Source organism: Ambystoma mexicanum, chromosome 6p (assembly GCF_040938575.1).
Source record: "Ambystoma mexicanum isolate Mex_15411 chromosome 6p, UKY_AmexF1_1, whole genome shotgun sequence".
In the NCBI taxonomy this organism is placed as follows: Eukaryota; Metazoa; Chordata; class Amphibia; order Caudata; family Ambystomatidae; genus Ambystoma; species Ambystoma mexicanum.
This window is the reverse complement of record NC_090935.1, coordinates 1,073,005,984-1,073,028,305: the sequence shown is the minus strand read 5'-3', so window position 1 is coordinate 1,073,028,305 and position 22,322 is coordinate 1,073,005,984.

Here is a 22,322-nt window from a genome sequence, read left to right as displayed (position 1 = left end):
TTCTTACCTAGGCCGGGTCGTGGAAGAAGACACCTCATCACTCCAAGGCTATTTAATCCACAACCGATAGATGAAGCGTGCTTCGCGTTATTCTGCATCTGCAGCAGAACTCTCACCGAGTCTGCTCCGGCTTTTCTTCTTCTGATCCTGGACCTGCAAGAATCGTACTTACAATTTCAGTATCCAGACACCATCAGCACCTGCAAAGAACAGAAACAACAGGTTAGCAAGGCAAACTTTACACGCAGCACTTACTCACCTGATCCATCGGCTGCGGCTGCTTCGTCACGCCTCATCACCACCTGCAAAGGCAAAAGCATTGCCATACTTACCGGCACGCTGTGGATTCCGGATTTCTTCGTTCTGCATCGCCGCCTGTAAAGACAAAGCATCGTTAACAACTTACTGGCATTCCGCGGACTCCGGCGCTGCAAACCAACATCTGAAAGGCAAAAGAAAAGACATTAAGCAGGTATTTACTTACGTCCATCCCGCTCGTCGCAATAAAACGCCTGCAAATACTCCGGCGTCTCTTTAACACGAACTAAGCTGCAAGGAAAGAGACAATTAGAGCGCTTGCCATACTTACAAACTTCCAGGCGCTTTACTTCATTTTTCATCTCAAGAGCCCTGCAATACATAAGGGAAAAGCATTATATAGAGTCTGCATATAAAAGTGCCACGCATTTAAAGACTATAAAGACAAAAGGTGTCCAGAAACTCACCGCTCGTGCAGACAACGACGGTAACCATCCTCTGAATTCAAGAGGCCTATGTTTCACCAGTGAAGGAACTGGCAACGGCACCCTGCACCAGACGCAGATGGAGAGCCCAGCATTCACCTATATAAGGTGAGCACGTTGACCTGGGGGCTCTACGAAAAAGCTGGGAAGAGAGAGGGAGAGAGGAACATTCAACTACCCAGACCATTAACCCCCATATTCTTTCACCTGCAGAAACCTCACTCTTCGAGTCCGACACACAGTGCGAAGAGGTTCGACCCCAGAAGCCAATCGAGTCCTGCACATCACTTTTCGAGTCACAGACAGGTTCCTGCCAAGACCCGCGCCTCCGTGGGAATCAGGTGAGCGTTACACCCACCCATGTCTCCCAGCACCCCCACCCCCCAGGGGCAGCCTCCACCAGGCCCCCACCCATGTCTCCCACCACCCCCACCCCCCAGTAACCAGGGGCAGCCTCCATCAGGCCCCCACCCATGTCTTCCAGCACCCCCACCACCCCAGTCACCAGGGGCAGCCTCCACCAGGCCCCCACCCATGTCTCCAAGCACCCCCACCCCCCAGCCACCAGGGGCACCCACCACCAGGCCCCCACCCATGTCTCCCACCGCCCCCACCCCCAGAAGTGCAGGGGCAGCCTCCACCAGGCCCCCACCAATGTCTCCCAGCACCCCCACCCCCCAGCCACCAGGGACACCCACCACCAGGCCCCCACCCATGTCTCCCACCACCCCACCCCCCAGCAGTGCAGGGGCTCCTGCCAGCAGGCCCCCATCCATGTCCAACTCATGTTCCCCACCACCCCCACCCCCCAGCACTGTGGGGCACATGCCAGCAGGCCCCCACCCATGTCCAACTCATGTTCCCCAGCACCCCCACCCCCCAGCACTGTGGGGCACCTGCCAGCAGGCCCCCACCCATGTCCAACTCATGTTCCCCACCACCCCCACCCCCCAGCACTGTGGGGCACCTGCCAGCAGGCCCCCACCCATGTCCAACTCATGTTCCCCAGCACCCCCACCCCCCAGCACTGTGGGGCACCTGCCAGCAGGCCCCTACCCATGTCCAACTCATGTTCCCCACCACCCCCACCCCCCAGCACTGTGGGGCACCTTCCAGCAGGCCCCCACCCATGTGCAACTCATGTTCCCCAACCAACATGTCATCACAATCTAGATCCCTGGTCCCTATGGTCAGCCTCCAAATGCAAAACACCCACCCGAGTATTGCATCCACCCACTCATAATTTGCAATTACATCACAGAACACCAATTGCAAGTTCCGAAACAAACACATTTCCCTTACATACACCCAATGGGTGTCAGTGAATCTCAAAACACATATCATGAAATACATGAAACCAATGAGATACCACACATTGAAGTTCACCAAAAAAAATATGTATTAAAGGAAACATAAATAGAATAAAAAATGAAGAAACAGAAATGTGAATGTACAAAAATTAAAAGAAGCATGTCCGTGAAAAAAAGCAAAACCAAAAATAAAATTCCAAAGTAATGTTGTCCAAAGTCAATGTCCACAAAACAAAATCCAATGGGAAATAAAAAAGAAAGCCATTGCTCCATGGTTAAAAAGTGAAAAAAAAATACAATCCAACAGTGAACTATGTACATGGGAACAAGCTAGGGTCCATTATCCCAACAAAAGAAAGGAAACCTATCTAACTACACTAACTAATAAAATAAACTATATACAAAAATGTGGCCAATGTCCGAAAGGTCCAAATAAACTCAAAACAAAAATGAAACCTAACACTACCTACATAACTATGTACAAGGGCAGCGGGCTAGTGTCACGGCTCACTTGTGGATGTCCCGAGCCAGGGCATCATCGAACTCCTCCTCAATGTCCCGGAGGGGGTCCTCCTCCATGGCCCTGAGGGTCCGCAGGGCCGTCGACGTCTCCACCTCCAAACCCCTGCGGATTGCCTCGAGGCACTCGGCCCGCCTCAGAGCCCTCCGCATGGAGTTCTCCGCCCTGACCATTGTGAGCCGTGCCTCTTCCGCCCGCTGCTGCGCCGCATCTATGGCGTGGCCCAACCGCTGCCACACGGAAGACACTCTCTGTCCTGGGTCCTCCTGCCCTCCGGCCGATGCCTGCCCCTCCGATGTTGAAGGCCCCGAGCCTTCATGGCTCCCACCACCTTGCTGCTGCTGCTGTGCCTCTGCCCGTGCACTGCCTCCTGCTGCCTGCACATCCTCCGCTGGCTGGGGTGTAGTCGTAGATGTGGCCACCCCTGCTGGACGTCCGACTTCCGACTGTGGCAGGGATGCCTCCTCCATCAGCCTGGCCGCACCGTCAGAGGCAGCTCCACAGGGCACCCAGGTGACTGATGGGTGGGAAGATGGCACAGTGGACGACTGGCTCGTAGGGGGTCCAGTTGAGGAGGGGGTCGTAGCAAGCCCCATCAGACTGAGGAATCCAGCCTGGGTGACCTGTCCCAGCAGGCTGACGTGGTCAATGAGCCATTCGAGATGACGTGCAGTCTCTTCATGAAAAGACTGCAGGTCACCTCGCATGGCCCGTTGATGCAACGCCACACCAGCCAGGACAGGCTCAACCCGGACCTGGATAGCCACGTCCGCAGGCAGAGGAAGGCCAGTTGACGTGAGCTCATCCCCTGCCTGAAAACGGGTATGGACGTAGGCATCCCTGCTGGTGCAAGATGATGCAGGGACAGGATCAGGGACAGGATTGCACACAGGCACCTCTGCGGCGGCCTGTGCTGCCTCCTGTCCCTGGTCCTGCACTGCACCACTAGCACCAGTGGGATCCCCACCTCCAGACCCCGTCTCTGGTGCTTGCACGGCCTCCTCCTCCACCAATCCCCCCACCAACCTGGATGACTCCGTGCCATCTTCCCCTGTTGGGCCCTGTGGGGTCCCAGCTGCCCGTTCTGCTGCCGAGGAGTCCAACTCCAACCTCCGCCTCTTGGACCTCCCCCCGGCAGCTGCGGCCTGGGACGCGGCACCGGACTCCTCACTCCCCGACGAGATCACAACATGGGAGGGGAGCCGGGCCTTGCGTCTCCGGCTGGCGGTGGGATTCCCGCCGCTGCGCTCCACAGCATCTTCTCCGCCCTCTTCATCAGTTGACGCTGCAGACAGGGAGAAACAAAACACAGGCATCAGGGCACTGTACAATGGACACATACACACATGACAGTTGTACATGAGTGGCATTGGCAAACCTCAGACATGTCATCACAATCCCCAACACACATGTCATTACAAATCGCACACATGAGCAATACCACAGCCATTTCGCAACTGCCACCACCATCCATACACATACAACAGCATGAGCAGCTAAAGGTGAGCCAGAAATCACATCCAACACAGGAAGTGCACCACACATGTACACACACCACCACACTTGCATGCATGTGTACACCTCTGCCAAGTGTCGCAGTGTTCAGACGGGCATCCATGTCACATCTGCCAATCAGGCTTCCACATACCGCTGTCACATGCATCCATGTTGCATCACTGTTGCACCCTTGTCAAATACACACACATGCACATGTACACAGTGCTGATACATGCAGCCAAAAACAACATACATGCGTGACATCACGGACATGTCTACTTACATACACATTCACCCAAACATGTGTGCCCAAACAACTGCATTTGGCATGCAGGCCTACACACACAAGCACCATCCATGTCTCACACATTCCAGCCCTCGCATGTGTCAGCCCCATGGCCCTGTACACCCCCACCCATACTCGACCCCATACAAACAGATGTGCAACCTGCACACTACTGAATAATCACCACACGCACTGCTCACAATCAGGATGCATGTACACTCACCGCTCGACTCCAGACGGGTCTGCCTCTCAAGGACCTGGACGTGGAGTGCTGTTGATATGCGTTCCAGGACCCTCATCTGTTCTTCCGACAAGTGGCCCCGGCGCCCCTTGGCATCCGCTGCCTTCAAGAGGCGCCGGGCCTTGTTCAGGGTCCTGGACCTGAAGTCCTCCCAGCGCTTCTTGACATGTTGTAAATCGCGGACTGCCACCCCCTCCACGTTGATGGCAGTCACGATGTCAGTCCAGATCCGAGTCCATCCTTCCTTGTCGGCGCGGGAACTTCCGAAGAGGGCATCATACTGCCCCAGGACTTGCTCCACCAGGACACCAACTTCGGTGGCACTGAAGCTGGTGCCCCTCTGCCTCTCTGGCCGGGGGTTGTTAGTGGTCTCAGATGGTGTTTGCCCCGACATGACAACCCCAGAGGCAGGAGTGGGTGGGCAACTGGGTCCTGGGGCTGGGCTGTGGAGTGATGGAATCCCAGTCGGGAGTCTTCGGTTCCAGCAGGGGTGGTCACAGCAACAGCACCCCTGGCTGATGTGCAGGCAGCAAATGGCAGGGCACATGGGCAGCAGGCAGTCAGGCAGCAGCAGATGGCAGGTGGGAGCGTGCTCGGGGCTCTGGGGGGCAGTGGTTCGGCCTTCTGGGCAGGAGCGTGGTCTTCCGTGTGCTTACACGTGGCCAGCTTGATACGGAGTGATTTGGCATGTGAAAAATCTGCACGTCAGCGTGTAATTCGAGGAAAGGCCCTTAGAGCGTAAGCGCGTCTGCACGCATATGCATTTTCATTGGACAGAAGGCCCCTCAAGCGCAAGCGACCCTGTGACGTGACACGTACAGACGTGCATGGGCATTTCAGCGCTCGTGCAAAACTGCACGTCCGCGTGTAATACGATGAAAGGGTCCATGCGCGTAAGCGCGCGTGGAAAACTGCACGTCCGCGTGAAATACGAGGAAAGGGCCCATGCGCGTAAGCGCGCGTGAAAAACTGCATGTCCGCGTGTAATACGAGGAAAGGGCCCATGCGGGTAAGTGACGTGACGCGCGCGTGCATTTCCCTCAGCACGGGTTAAAGGTGAGCGGGCCCAGCAGTTCGCTGTACGTGCCTTTTGTGGAGACCGACGTGTGTTGCTGCTTCCTGTTGTTTCGCGCGCCATCACAACTTCACAGCTATCAAGGACATATCTCTTCTTTTGGCGGAGGTATTGGCTACGCGTGTTTTTCTGCATCGCGCTAGTCAGACGGTGATTCGCACACGCTCTTTTTCCCACTGCGAGTGCCCCTGTGTATCGCACCCATTTTCGATGTCATAGTAGCCTGCGTGTCCCACGCGTACGCGTTATTCGTGTTACTGGGTGCCACCGCGTACTGCGGGAGGTTGAATCCACGCACGTAGGCTGCAGGGTTGCGTGCACGGTTTTACTGCAGTTTTGGGGTGCCTGAGCGTTGCGTGACCCGTCACCACATCACCGGGGTCACATACAGCCTTGCATGTGCAGGGGGGCTGTTAACATCTTGCTTCCACACCCCCTTCACCCCAATTGCCCAGGTCAATTGTGGTGTACACCTCCCATTGGCACCACTCCATCTGTGCCAGCACTACTACATCTGTGCCATGGTTGGGAGGCCACCAAAGGTGAGGGGCGCCTCAGCTGGGCGTACTCCTCGTGGTGGGCGTGGTCGGGGACGTGGCCGTGGTGACCAGGGAGTAGGGGGACTCCAGGGTGTCCAGGGCAGCCACATAGGGGGAAGAGGCAGGGGTGCGCCACTTGAGCACAATGTTGTGCCATGTGTCGGTGCAGCCATGCCACCACCCCCTGTGGTTCCGGGGGATGCAGCTCCTGCATCTGGCACTGGCACCCATATGACCTGGCAGTCCGTTCCATCGACTGCCACGGGCCCAAGGGTAGTGGTAGCTGCAGGTGCAGCTGTGGACACCACCACCCAGGCTCAGGGTCTGCCAGCGCAGGCTGCGTTGGCACTTGAAGAGCCCTTGGTAGATCTCCAACAGGCCAGGGGGGAAACCATAGGGGCAGGTCGGGCTGCTCAGACCAAGACACGTGTCCCTGGGGCAGTCATGTCATCTGCTGCCCCGAACAGCCGGGTGTTGGCAAGTGCAGGGGCAGATGCACCCAACAGTACCCCGGTTGTGAGTCTGCAAACCAGGACCGTTGCGGTCAATGACCCTGCCACAGCTGATGTTGCTGCGCAGGGTCCATTAGTGGGCACCCAGCTGCCACTGACACAAGTCAGGCCTTTGGTCATCCCTCCACCTGCCACTCCCTTGGCTCAATCCACCGAACCCACTGGCCATACTGGCGACAGTCCAAGAGGAGGAAGGTTGCACCTGCAGCACAGGCTGGGACCCCACACACAGCCACGACCTCCTGCACGTCGAGGAAGAAGCCTTTCTGTAAGCAGGAACTGGACTTCCTCGTGGACTACGTGCGGGGCCACAGCCGTGACATGCTATGGGTGCCAATAGTCAGACTACGACTGCCCAACGTGACACCCACTGGAAGCATGTTGCGGAACATGTCAGTTCATTCAGCCATGAGGTGCGCACGGCGCAGGAGTGCAAAAAGCGTTGGAATGACATCAAGCGCAGCACTAAGGCCAAGCGTGCCTCAAATTACAACTTGACTCTGGTGACTGGCGGTGGGCCTGCACCAGAGGAGGAAGAACACACTCCGCATGAGGTTCTCGTTGCGGAGTTCATACCACCTGAATTGGTCGAAGGAGTGGGAGAGATGCTGGACTTTGATGCCCAGTCCAGTGAGGGTTGATGTGTGTTTGTTGAGGACTTGTGTGTTTCACTTGTGGGATGTGTTGTGCATGATTGCTGCTACATGTGATGTGTACATGGTTCTGATGTGTAAGTAATGCAATGCTACCGTCATGCATGTCTCCTCTGCCTGCATGCAGGACTCCATGTGGGCATGCTCCCTTGCCCCTCCTCCGCCACTCTGCACTCCAGTTCCACCTTTGCACTGGTCTGCTCCAATCTTGCCAATGTGTAGTTTCTTGTTCATGTGTCCTGTGTAGATGCTAACTTCCAGCGTAGAAACTGCCAGACATATGCCGTGTGGTACAGCCTTAGTACCCGATGCAGGGTATCTCACTTGTACTGTGCATGGGTCAGATGTCCCGCAGGGACATGAGTGCCCATTCATGCTCCATGTGCATTGCACGCATGCCCCTATGTGTCCTTGACTGGATGATCACTGTAATATGAGTCCTTGGTTACATGCATTGCTTGCCATCTCATCGGCCTCACCATGTCAACTGTGGCTCAGTCCTGATTTTCACACATGTTTAGGCCCTGACAATCTGTGTGGCTCACAGGCCTCAGCCTGTTCAATGGCCAATGACTCTGTCCAACTCTTCTGTCTTCTTCACACGTGGGCGGCCTCCGGAGTTTTCATCATGTGTCCTGCCTACTGTCCCAGCATCATTTGCAGTGTTGTAATTTGAATCACATTAAGCTGTTGATGCCAGTCAACACTGCCTGTCAATACACAGGTGTATGGTCAGCCTTTTGATACCATGCTAGGCATCCCTGCTTTGGTACTGGGGTGGAGGGGTGCTTGGCTTCTAGACAAGGTACACATTGAATGCACAATGCACGTGATGTCTGAATTTGACATTGCACTGCCTTCACATTTCCTGGCACACACCATGTAGTGCTTGTACATGTAGGTAGTGAGTGGCGTACACATTTTCTGCACTGCATAGACCCACTTCCATGGAAACTGCCACCTTTCAACAGGTCTGATCACAGAAGCTATTCAAAGTAGACCCAGCATGCATGCCAGGTCATATGTTGTGTGTCACATGTCTGCCGGATGCCTTTGCTGTCGGTGTGTGTGTGTGTCGTGTGCTTCTGACATGTGTATTGACCTTTTTCTCTCTATTTTTCAGGTGATGACGCAATGGAGGCGGATAATGGTGTTGTCATGCCAGACACAGGGTTGGTAACACCACATCAACCCGGCACTAGTGGGGGTCGTGGGGTGGTAGGCCACGAAAACCCCCAAGTGCTGCAGTCCATCTTGTCTCTGGCTGCCTATGAGTCCAGCCTTGATGACGACTCTGACATCCATGTTGAGTTGTATGAGCATCAAGTCCATGTGTCAGGGGTGAGGGATTCTGATGTGGACACTCCTCTGTCTGCGACACCTGCACTGAGGGATCAGACAGTCTTGGTTCCTCTGCCCGTGGTGGATCGGGATGCAGGGTCACCCTCCACACCAGTCACTGATGTGCCTGGGACATCACGTCGACGGGGGCATGTAGTCGTGCAGCCGCAGGCGGTGCCAACACAGCGAGGACCCCCGGTCCTTGGGTCCCGCAGGGGTCAAGCCCGGCAACGCGGTCGCCGCGCGCAACCGCTGTATACTGAGTGGGAGCAAGACATGACTGCCAATTCCGAACGGCAGGGGGCAGCAATGGAGAACATCGCTGAGAGCATGGAGCGTGTGGCCCGATCTGTGCTCCCCCCTGCTAGGCAGGTGCTTCTCCAGCAGCAGGCGGCACGGTCCACGGCCCGCTCGCTCAGGCTGGGCATGGCGGCTTCAGACAGGGCACGCCAGGCTGAAATGTCGTCTCTGCGTCACGCAATTGCTGCTCACGCAGAGGCGCACATGGATGCCCTGAGGGAGGAGTATGCTTCCCTCAGATCCACTCTCGGTGTCCTTATGATGTCCCAGAGGCAGCAGGCAGAGGAGAGGTTTGCACAGCTTGAGCGTACCATCTCGGCTGAGCTACAGGCTTGTCGGGAGGTGCAGCGGTTGTCCAGCCAGGCCTTGCAGGAGGAACTCTGTGTTACACGTGCTACCTTGCAAGAGGAAGCACGTGTATCACGTGAGGTTCTGCATGCAGACCTACGTCACATCGCCACACAGAACCAGGCTCACCCGTCCGGCAGACTTGCCTCCGACGAGGGGCAAGCTGTGGCTAGGCATGGCCAGGCTACTGCGCCACGTCCTCCTTTCCAGGATGAGACAGACTCGGACGACCATCTATCTCCCATATAGGTCGTGCTGTGCAGGCGTTGAGCCCATGGAGGATTTGTTTTTGGCTCAGCATCATCGCATGTGGATGTTGAGCAGCACCCTGTACCTCCCCCCTCCTGGGTGCCTCCCCTCCCCCCCGGGTCGTATGTGGCCATTTTTGATTTTTCTTTTAGTTTAGTTAGTTAAGTTTCTGTTTGATAGTTAGTTTAAATAGGTAATGTAGGTTTTCCATAGTTAGTGTAATTAGTTAATAGTTGAGTTAGTTTAAAATTGCTAGTCTATTGTGCTTTCATGTGACGGTGCGGTGCTTTGTGGCTTTTGAAGGCATCCACTGTCTGTTCCAGCTGGGCCCTTCATGGTTGTCTTGTGTATGTGTTTGCTGCTTGGGGTCCTTGACTCACATATGCCACTCCTGCCTCCCTTATCCATGGGCTCGCAAGGATGGTTCGGTGTTACAGAATTTTACACAAGGGATTTGGACTGTCATATCTGTGGCATGTCTGGTGCTGTGTGACTTGTGTTGAAACCCTTAGTGGGGATGATTTAGGTGTCATTGTCCATGATTAATGTGGACATTGATTGCTATGCATTGTGTAGTATGTTTAATATCTTTCCTGTACACGTGCTTGTTGCAATTCATGCTGTAGATAGTGTTCCACACTTTGGAGGTGAAAGACGGACTGATGGTGTGATTCGTGATGTGACTCTCTGACATGGTCAAGTAATGAGATGCCTGATGAGACACACACAGATGACTTTGAAGCATTAATCATGTGTTTCATGCCCTTTCTGCAGGGGGATGAGCCTCCAGAGCACCTTCGCCAGCAGACATGGCCCATTTGACGACAGAATTCTGGACCCATTTGTTGGTGCCCACATGCACATGTGTGCACAAGCAGAGGCACAGTGATTGCAGACCCACATCCTAGAACTGCTGACATGTTCCAAGGAACTCCAGGCAAGGTGAGCATCACAGGGGGGCCACGACACAGCAAAGCTTGCACCAGGCGAGTTGCACATGCAGGCTTAGTCACAGCACTGAGGGTGAGCTTAGACGAATATTGGTGTTGAAGCACACAATGCAGCTCAGATGTGTTTGTGGACTGATGGATGTTGATAGTAGGGTTGTCTGGGACACATGCAGGGGCAGTGGCACATACCCTCTGGTACACCAAGGTCTATTGAGGCACTTGTATCAACCATGTAGCCTTCCGAGACATGGAAAGGGGCAGCTCACAGGGACATACAGCAAGGGACATACTCGGGAGCAGTGCATGTCTTTTCCACGTACTTCATGATAAATGCACTGCCAACTTTGGTTCGGTCATGGTGGTACGCAACTTGCTCTGTAGTCATGGCTTGCTATATGGGTCTGTCTGCTTACCCAGGGAACATTGCATGTTGTGTGAATTGTGACACATTGGTGTTCCATTTGCCACGCACCCACCAGCGGCTGACTTACTGCATTGACTGTGTATGACCCGTCACAGGGGTGATGTTATATATGGGTACGAAGCATCGAGCACAGATTGTCTGTTTGTAGAGTAGTTTGTTGCTATGGGGCATGTTTGGTGTTGTGTTTTTGTGTAATTGGCACGTACAGGTTGTTGACTGTGGCTCTCTTTGCAGCATTGCAGTGCTCCTGTAACCGGAGCTGAGAGTGCCCAGGCAGGTGGCCAGCACTCAAAACCAGAGCTAAGTGTCTTGTTGTTTTTCTTACGAACTGCTCTGCATAGGCTTGCTGGGGAGTGTACTGATGCATGGATGTATGTGTGGTTCAATTTGGTATGTTTTTTCTCCCTAATCACCCGTGATCCTATGCAATTTTGAAACCTGTACCCTCTACCCGGTGTTCCTGCTTCCCGTGCCTATCCAAGCAACGTTCCCTGACCCTCTTTCCCCACTGGGGTTGCGGATGCCTGTGTAAGCCCCGAACTTGCAGGCGCCAAAACCATAGAGGGGGTGGTTGGTTCGTACCACTCCTGAGCCTAGACTACAGAAAGCCATGAAAATGATGTCCAAGTTTGTTTGGATTGTGTATGTGTTCATGCAGGTTGTACATTTTCGTGCATTCCCTAGTTTCATGTGTCATTCCTCCTCCCCTCTCCTGCCACTCATTCCAGTCATCCAGTGTGTCAACACCTGTCCTGACTGCATATCCCTGAACCTCATTCCCCACCAGGGTCTCAGGGGCCTGTGTGAGTTTGACCTTGCAGGCACCTGGGACATGGTGAGGGTGGTTGTTTCGTGACACTCCCGCGCCTGTACAGGGGACCTGTGACAGTACACATCCATTCATGGTGCATCATCCTATGTCATGTACCACACATGTCTCACATCCTGTTGTGACATTGTTTTGCTGTGCTACCTTGGTTGTTGCATTATTGTGGTAGTACTTGGCCTTTGTGAGGTACTGCTACGTCAAGTCATCTACTGGAGGGTGTTCGGGTTCGTTTTTATGCCTTGGATTTTGTGATTTTGGAAATGAGTGTGGATTCTGAGGGTTCAGGCATCTTTTTACACACAAGGTGAGAGATGGTGACGAAGGGTAAAGGTCATCCTGTGGCCAGGTGGAATTGAGGTTTGGAGGCTCCATGACCCAGGTGCAGTTGTTCAGTGGGTCATGGTCATTTGTGAGGGAGGGGGGGTTGTTGTTGATAGTTGCCTTGCCCTGCAGTGTGATGGGAACTCTGACATAGTAATGGTGGTATCCTATGTACATGTTGTGTTCTGCTGATCAATGCCTGTTCATGTGTTGTGTTTTCCTTTCAGGTGCGAGGGGATAGTTGTGGTTTGACATGCTGGGGTGTACACATGGTGGATGTTCACATGTGATGTGTAGGGAACACTGATGGTCACTTGAGTGCACATGCATATGTGGAGTGCATGTCCTTGCAGAACCACGCACTTGCACTCTGATGCACTACATGTACTCCCACCCTTGCATATCCACATGTACACTGTTTGCCTTCTGGTGCACACTGTGTCCCGGCAGCACATGTTCTGTGACCGATTATGGATCCAGTACATGCCTAATTTGATGTTTGATGTGGTCTGTCACTTAGATGTGATGCTCAGGGTGTGCATCACACAAAATGGCTGTTCACTGTGCTGTGCGCTGAGCAGTGTGATGCAGGAGTAGGACACTGCACACATGAGCTGCAGTGTTGATTTTGCAATGCATAATGTGCATGTAGACAGGCATTCATTGTGATGTTACGTCTACGACTGTTGTAATGCATTTGGAAATGACTTATTTTGGGTGGGAGATTTTGTTGGTCTGTCATTTCATCTGATTCCGGGTCAGGCAGCAGTGTCCGATGCCACTGTACATTTAGGACATGGCAATGTGTACCTTATCGTTACTGCGTTGGTGTATGGGTATTGCTTGCCATGTCATGTTGATGTTTGGGAGGGTTTGAGTGACATGACAGTGATGGCCATGGCCTGTTTTGCCGGTGTGTGTGATGCACACCTTGCATGTCCGGGTCATCCGCTTCTCAGAGCAACTAGCTGGGGGTAGATTTCTCTCCGCAGCAGGGCCCTCCCCCTGGAACAGACTTCCGGCCTGACTTGAACTTGAGGGGAACCATCTCCAGTTCTGGAAGCACCTCAAGACCTTCCTCTTTGCTTCTGCTTACTCTTTGCCTCTCCCTTGCAGAATTCTTCACTGCAACTGCACAGGAGCTGCAACAGGGCCACTCTCACCGACCTTGGTCCCTGGCCCAGCCACTCTCCACTTGCACTGCCTCCCTGGCAACCCCTGCACTGCAGTACTGTCTCTCTATCCCTACAGCCCTCCCTTCCCAGCACTTGTCTGCACTTACCTTTGTAGTTGCCACCAGGCGACCTATGTATTATTTTTTTGGGCTAGTTCCCCTGTATTGGACTCCCCCCCACCCTTCCCCTTGCACTTTTCCCTTCCCCCTACCCCTGCACTTGCACAATCTCAATGATACCTGGCCTAGTAGTACCGTTCTCTGTGTTCCCTTGTTCCCCCCTCCCTGCCTCATTGCGCCTTGGAATACTTGTGTATGGCCCATATCATGTCATATGTCATATGTGTGCCTTTTGGTCACACAGGATAGCTTGTGTTTAAGTAGCTAGGGATGCAGACGATGTGGCACTTCCATGGCAACTATCTCAGGGTGGTAGGGTTGTGACAGTTGACTGTCTCTTTGTCATCATCGATTGTCACCTGGTATGTGCCAGGCCTGTGTGCACTCCGCAGGGGTGGGAGTTTAGGTGAAAAATGTGGCCACAAGCTGGGTCCGGGCTTCCTCGCCACGTGCCCTGTCCCCTCCCATGGGCAGCGCCTGTCCCTGTGGTTGGGGATGTGGGGGCACCACCATGTCCACCGGGACGCCCTGCCGTGTTGCAACATTGTGCAGGACACATGCTGCCACAATGATCCTGCACACTACTGATGGTGCATAGAGTAGTTGCCCACCAGAGCGGTCAAGGGAGCGGAAACATGACTTGAGCACTCCGAATGTGCGCTCCACTATGCCCCTGGTTGCAATATGGGCGGCGTTGTATTTTACCTGGGGTGGTGTGGTGGGGTTCCGGATTGGCGTCATCATGTGGTTGCTCAGAGGGTAGGCACTGTCCCCTGGGGAGGTGATAATAGTTGAGATTATTAGGGTTTGGATATTTGTCTGTGTGTGACTTGAATGCATGTGCAAGGGCATTTGTACTGACCTAGGAGCCATGTGTCGCCATGCTGCCCAGCTTCCAGGGCCCGGCTCAGGGCAGACATCCTGTATATGAAACTGTCATGGGTGGAGCCAGGGTAGTTTGCATAGACAGAGGTGATGATTCCCTTTGCATCACATACCACCTGTACATTGATGGAATGCCAGTGCTTGCGGTTTCGGTAGATGTGCTCAATGGCCCTAGGTGGACGTAGGGCCACATGGGTGCAATCTATGGCACCAAGCACTTTGGGGAAGTGTGCCACCCTGAAAAAATCCAGGACAACGGCCTGCCTTTCTGCAGGTGTTCTGGGCATGTATATGTGCCTGCGGACTGAGGGGCGCGCTGTCATGATTGCCAGTAGCTGGTGTAGGCAGCGTGACTGCGTGGCCTGTGAGACCCCCGCACTGTGGCAGTGGTCCGCTGAAATGACCCAGTGGCCAAAAAATGCAGGACATTGAGCAGCTTCTCCAAGGGGCTCAATGCTTGGGAGCAAAGGGTGGGGGATGTGAGGTCATCTTCCCACTCCCTGACCAGGTCTAGGATGATATGGGGTGGAAACCTATACCTGCCGTAGACCTGGTCGTCAGGCATCCCAAAAAGGCTTGTCCGTGGTGCGAAAATGCGTGCCCTGGCTATTCTCCTCCTCCTGCGGTGTCCCACGATCAGTGCAGCGACAAATGGGGCAGTCATCGTAGCTGTATATACGCGTTTGTTGTTTGCGCGCACTTTTATGCTGTGCACGGGGACGCCTCCGCCAGCCTTCGTGTGGGCGGACGCGTTGACGCCTGTGCACGTCTTTTGCCGTGCGCGGGTTTCCCGTATTCGGATACGTGGTAAGACTGTAGGTCCGAGTGTCATCGCGTGTGATCGGAGGGCAGTGAGCGTACACGCGATTGGCCTGGGTACGTGTGTTTCGGGGTGCACGGGAAGTTCCACAGGCGATTAGCCTGGGTACGTGTGTTCCGGGGTGCCGGGAACTTTCACACGCGATTGGTGGAAATCCACGTGGGTTCTGTCATCACGTGCAATGAGGGAAACACCCGCGTGCGTCACGTCACAGATGCGCTCACGCGCTAAGGGCCTTTGGTCCAATGAAATCGCATATGCATGCTGCCGTGCATACGCGCTAAGGGCCTTTCCTCGTATTACACGCTGACGTGCAGTTTTCCATGCGCGCTTACACGCATGGGCCCTTTCCTCGTATTACACGCGGACGTGCAGTTTTTCATGTGCGCTGAAATGCCCATGCACGTCTGTACACGTCACGTCACAGGGGCGCTTGCACTTGAGGGGCCTTCTGTCCAATGAAAATGCGTATGCGTGCAGACGCGCTTATGCGCTAAGGGCCTTTCCTCGAATTACACGCTGACGTGCAGATTTTTCACATGCCAAATCATTCCGTATCAAGCTGGCCACGCGTAAGCACACGGAAGACCACGATCCTGCCCAGAAGGCCGAACCACTGCCCCCCAGAGCCCCGAGCACGCTCCCACCTGCCATCTGCTGCTGCCTGACTGCCTGCTGCCCACGTGCCCTGCCATTTGCTGCCTGCACATCAGCCAGGGGTGCTGTTGCTGTGACCACCCCTGCTGGAACCGAAGACTCCCGACTGGGATTCCATCGCTCCACAGCCCAGCCCCAGGACCCAGTTGCCCACCCACTCCTGCCTCTGGGGTTGTCATGTCGGGGCAAACACCATCTGAGACCACTGACAACCCCCGGCCAGAGAAACAGAGGGGCACCAGCTTCAGTGCCACCGAAGTTGGTGTCCTGGTGGAGCAAGTCCTGGGGCAGTATGATGCCCTCTTCGGAAGTTCCCGCGCCGACAAGGAAGGATGGACTCAGATCTGGACTGACATCGTGACTGCCATCAACGCGGAGGGGGTGGCAGTCCGCGACTTACAACATGTCAAGAAGCGCTGGGAGGACTTCAGGTCCAGGACCCTGAACAAGGCCCGGCGCCTCTTGAAGGCAGCGTATGCCAAGGGGCGCCGGGCCACTTGTCAGAAGAACAGATGAGGGTCCTGGAACGCATATCCCCCGTGCTCCACGTGCAGGTCCTTGAGAGGCAGACCCGTCTGGAGTCGAGCAGTGAGTGTACATGCATCCTGATTGTGAGCAATGCGTGTGGTGATTATTCAGTAGTGTGCAGGTTGCACATCTGTTTGTATGGGGTCGAGTATGGGTGGGGGTGTACAGGGCCATGGGGCTGACACATGCGAGGGCTGGAATGTGTGAGACATGGATGGTGCTTGTGTGTGTAGGCTTGCATGCCAAATGCAGTTGTGTGGGCACACATGTTTGGATGAATGTGTATGTAAGTAGACATGTCCGTGATGTCACGCATGTATGTTGTTTTCGGCTGCATGTATCAGCACTGTGTACATGTGCATGTGTGTGTATTTGACAAGGGTGCAACAGTGATGCAACATGGATGCATGTGACAGCGGTATGTGGAAGCCTGATTGGCAGATGTGACCTGGATGCCCGTCTGAACACTGCGACACTTGGCAGAGGTGTACACATGCATGCAAGTGTGGTGGTGTGTGTACATGTGTGGTGCACTTCCTGTGTTGGATGTGATGTCTGGCTCACCTTTAGCTGCTCATGCTGTTGTATGTGTATGGATGGTGGTGGCAGTTGCGATATGGCTGTGGTATTGCTCATGTGTGCGATTTGTAATGACATGTGTGTTGGGGATTGTGATGACATGTCTGAGGTTTGCAAATGCCACTCATGTACAACTGTCATGTGTGTATGTGTCCATTGTACAGTGCCCTGATGCCTGTGTTTTGTTTCTCCCTGTCTGCAGCGTCAACTGATGAAGAGGGCGGAGAAGGTGCTGTGGAGCACAGCGGCGGGGATCCCACCACCAGCCGGAGACGCAAGGACCGGCTCCCCTCCCATGTTGTGATCTCGTCGGGGAGTGAGGAGTCCGGTGCCGCGTCCCAGGCCGCAGCTGCCGGGGGGAGGTCCAAGAGGCGGAGGTTGGAGTTGGACTCCTCGGCAGCAGAAGGGGCAGCTGGGACACCACAGGGCCCAACAGGGGAAGATGGCACGGAGTCATCCAGGTCAGTGGGGGGTTCAGTGGAGGAGGAGGCCGTGCAAGATCCCCACCTGCGGGGTCTGCAGGTGGGGATCCCACTGGTGCTAGTGGTGCAGTGCAGGACCAGGGACAGGAGGCAGCACAGGCCGCCGCGGAGGTGCCTGTGTGCAATCCTGTCCCTGATCCTGTCCCTGCATCATCTTGCACCAGCAGGGATGCCTACGTCCAGACCCGTTTTCAGGCAGGGGATGAGCTCACGTCAACTGGCCTTCCTCTGCCTGCGGACGTGGCTATCCAGGTCCGGGTTGAGCCTGTCCTGGCTGGTGTGGCGTTGCGTCAACGGGCCATGCGAGGTGACCTGCAGTCTTTTCATGAAGAGACTGCACGTCATCTCGAATGGCTCGTTGACCACGTCAGCCTGCTGGGACAGGTCAGCCAGGCTGGATTCCTCCGTCTGATGGGGCTTGCTACGACCCCCTCCTCAACTGGACCCCCTACGCGCCAGTCGTCCACTGTGCCATCTTCCCACCCATCAGTCACCTGGGTGCCCTGTGGAGCTGCCTCTGACGGTGCGGCCAGGCTGGTGGAGGAGGCATCCCTGCCACAGTCGGGAGTCGGACGTCCAGCAGGGGTGGCCACATCTACGACTGCACCCCATCCAGTGGAGGATGTGCAGGCAGCAGGAGGCAGTGCACGGGGTGAGGCACAGGAGCAGCAGCAACGTGGTGGGAGCCATGAAGGCTCGGGGCCTTCAACATCGGAGGGGCAGGTATCGGCCGGAGGGCAGGAGGACCCAGGACAGAGAGTGTCTTCCGTGTGGCAGCGGTTGGGCCACGCCATAGATGCGGAGCGGCAGCGGGCGGAAGAGGCACGGCTCACAATGGTCAGGGCGGAGAACTCCATGCGGAGGGCCCTGAGGCGGGCCGAGTGCCTCGAGGCAATCCGCAGGGGTTTAGAGGTGGAGACGTCGACGGCCCTGCGGACCCTCGGGGCCATGGAGGAGGACCGCCTCCGGGACATTGAGGAGGAGTTCGATGATGCCCTGGCCCGGGACATCTGTCATGATCTCTGCTTCCAAAAGATCAGGACTTGCCCGACTCCCTTGGAAGCAGACCCATAACCCCGGTTCCGAGTGCCAGCCAGTCCCAATTGGGACCTTTTGGACCCTGTCCTGGCGCCAGTGGCACCAGGCTCATAAAGATGCCCAGTCCCAGCGCTGGAAGCGCAGGGCTCATAATGCTTGGGTGGACTTACCTGCAGCAGACCATGCTGCTTACTTACCTGCCAGTTGAACCCCTGATCCTCTTCTGTTTGGGACTACTTTTCCTGTTGGGTGGGGCAGGAGCCACTCCCTAGGTTCAGAACACTGGAACTCTTCTGGAAAGCAGGAACTCTTTTCTTACCTAGGCGTGGCTGTGGAAGGAGACACTAAGCACTACAGGAGGCTATTTAAACCACACCCGATGGATGAATCTTGCTTTGCGTTATTCTGCATTCTCTGCAGCAGAACGCTCATCGTGTCTTCTGCTTCTGATCCTGGGCCTAAGGGAACAAAGGCTTACCATCCTTGAATCCAGTCTTCAGCATCACCTGTAAAGACAAAGAAAGAACAGGTTAGCACTACGGTCTTCAGTGGCAGCGCATCTCTTACCTGGTCCATCGGCTGTCACCAACGCCTCGCGCTGCATTCCGGCATCTGAAAGACAAAGGCTTACCTACTCTTCGCATGCTCCGGAGGTCTTCGCACTGCATTCCGGCATCTGAAATACAAAAGCTTACCAGCTCTTCGCATGCTCCGGAGGCCTTCGGCGCTGCATCCCGCATCTGAAAGACAAAAGAAGGTGCGTTTAAAGACATTGGGCAACTTTATTACTCACGTGCCATTACTCCTTCCCACGCCGAATCCAGTGGGTATTCCAGCACCCTTCAGCTTCTCTAAAGCTCTGAACTTGTACCTGCAAGATAAAAGGGACAGTTAGTGCGCATTGTGAAGCAGGCTACAAGCGCTTACTTACGTGCTTCCAGGCGCTTCTATTCCTCACGCGGGTTCGATCCTCAACTCTCATCAGCCCGCCATCCGCCATCGCCGGAACCCTGCAAAACAAGAGATATCATTACAAAAGACTTTTAATACATTTGAAGTGCCCAGAACTTACCGTTCGTGCAGTTAACGATGGACAGCAGTCCTCTGAGGTCAAGAGGCCTGCACCCTTATCCAGTGAAGAAACTGGTTACGGCACCCTGCCCCAGGCAGATGGAGAGCTCGGCGTTCACTTACCTAAGACATCTTACTCTTCGAGTCAGACATACAGTGCACAGAGGTCCAGCCCAAAGAGCCAACCGTGTGTTACACATCACCTTTGAAGATACGGCATTCACCCAGTCAAGACCGGCGCCTCTGCGGGAATCAGGTGAGCGTTACAGAACGCAAAGCCCATCGCAAAACTCCCACCCAGGCACTATGGAAACCTTGGATACTGACCAGCTAGCCCAGTTACTTGGGGAACTAAGAGCAGAAGTGCATGTAGCCCGTCAGGAAACGAATGCTCTAAGAAGGGAACTGATTATTTCCAAGGAGCGAACAGACGATCTCGCTAGACAAGTGCTACAGTCACAAGCCGGACAAACTCCGTTACCCGCATCAGGGGCAAATCTTCCTTCAACATCCTCTACGAACCCAGTGCAGATCAACCTACCTGGGAATGTACCTCTGGCTCCGCCCGAACGATTTTCTGGTGACCCAAAGAGGTTTGCAGTATTTATTAATCAGTGCCGGTTGCACTTCTTATGCCGGCCAGCAGCCTTTCCAACTGATCAAGCTAAGGTAGCTTTCGTGCTTTCGTACCTTAGTGACAATGCGGCAGACTGGTCGATCCCTCTAGTTAATCAAGATGATCCGGTTCTCCATGATTTTCAAGCTTTTCAGCTCAGTATGGAAAAACTGTTTGCAAGACATTCGCAGGGGCAGGCCTTGGACAATGATCTCCTTTCATTGCGACAGGGTAATCAAGACCTTTTGGCTTATATTGCGTCTTTCAACAGACTGATAGTGGAAACTCGATGGCCTGAGGACAAAAGGATTACGCTATTTTATAGAGGTCTACGTGGAGAGCTCAAAGATGTGTTAGCCCAAGTAGTGAATCCCCCGCAAGACTGTTCGGACTATATTGACTTAGTCGTTCAAATTGACCACAGACTGCAGAACAGGAAGGCCGATCGTTCCAAGTTTGATGCTCGAGTATTTTCCAAACCACCAACTCCTACCAAAGGAGTAGACTCCGGGGAACCCATGCGAATAGGGGGCCTGAAAGGACCACTAACACAAAAGGAGCGGGAAAGGAGAAAACAGCTGCAATTATGCCTCTATTGCGGAAACTCGGGGCACTTTCTTCGAGACTGTCCGGTGAAACCAGCCAAGAAGGCAGTAGGAGCTGCAGTTACCAGGGTCACAAACTCTGAGCAGGGAAACGCCCTCGCCCGATAAGAATAGAGGTCCTCTTGCCAAGCGTTAAAACCAGTTCCGTGACCTCGCATTTCGTGATACCTATGGTCCTCATTAGCCCTGAACATCCGGATCGATTACATGCGATTGAAGCTTACGTCGACAGCGGTGCCATCGGCAATTATGTGGATCATGAAATGGTTTTGAGGATGAATCTGACTCTTTGTCCAAAGGCTGTAAAGGACGTCATTACTACGGTGGATGGTACGGAGATAGCCTCCGGACCAGTAACGCATACCACCCAAGAAGTGACGCTAGTAAGTCAAGATGGACACCATGAGAAGATCGTGTTCGATGTGATCAAGGCCCCTCAGTTCCAGATTATTCTAGGAATTCCTTGGTTAGAGAAGCACAATCCTCAGATCGATTGGCGAGCAAGAACGGTTCAGTTTCCAGAATGTGTCTCTACTTGTCACCCTCGACCTGGTGTTGCACTGGCAGCAATTTCCTCGGAGGCTCCCCAGTTACCTCCTGAATACCTAGAATTCCAAGATGTTTTCCGGAAGGATCAGGCTAACTCTCTACCTCCTCATAGGTCTTATGACTGCCAGATAGACCTGATACCTGGATCTACTCCTCCTTCTAGTAGAATTTATGCCCTCACCGAGCCTGAGAATCTTCACCTCCGACAATACCTGGATCAATACCTAGCGAATGGGTTTATCCGTCCTTCCAAGTCCCCTGCTTCCTCAGCTTTGTTCTTCGTTCCAAAAAAAGAAGGGGACCTTAGAACTTGTATAGATTATCGCACCCTGAACCAGATCACCGTTAAGAATAGATATCCGTTACCTTTGATCCCTGAACTCCTGGACCAAGTCAGAAAAGCATGCATATATACAAAGCTGGATCTGAGAGGAGCCTACCATTTGGTACGAGTAAAAGAGGGCGATGAATGGAAGACGGCCTTCCGCACCAAGTATGGGCTATTTGAATATCAGGTCATGCCCTTCAGACTTTGCAATGCCCCGGCCGCCTTTCAATATTTTATGAACGATGTCCTCAGAGAGCTCATAGATGTGTGTGTTGTTGTTTACATTGACGACATCCTCGTTTATTCTTCATCGGAAACTGAACATCGGAAACACGTGAAAATGGTCCTCGAGAGATTGCGTCAACACAAACTTTTCGCTAAGTTGGAAAAATGTGTTTTCAACGTGACTGAAGTTGAATTCTTGGGATTCATATTATCACCTAGCGGAGTGCGTATGGATTCAAAGAAGGTCGATGCAATTCTCAAATGGCCATCGCCATCCTCCGTAAAAGGTGTTCAAAGCATGTTAGGCTTCGCTAACTTTTACCGCAGGTTTATCCCCGAATTCTCTCGAATAGTCCAGCCCATCACCGCCTTGTTAAAGAAAAACAAACGTTTTGAATGGTCTACCGAGGCGGAACAAGCTTTCCAGAATTTGAAGACTAGATTTATCTCTGCACCGATCTTAAAACATCCTCGCCCAGAACTCCCCTACATCGTTGAAACTGATGC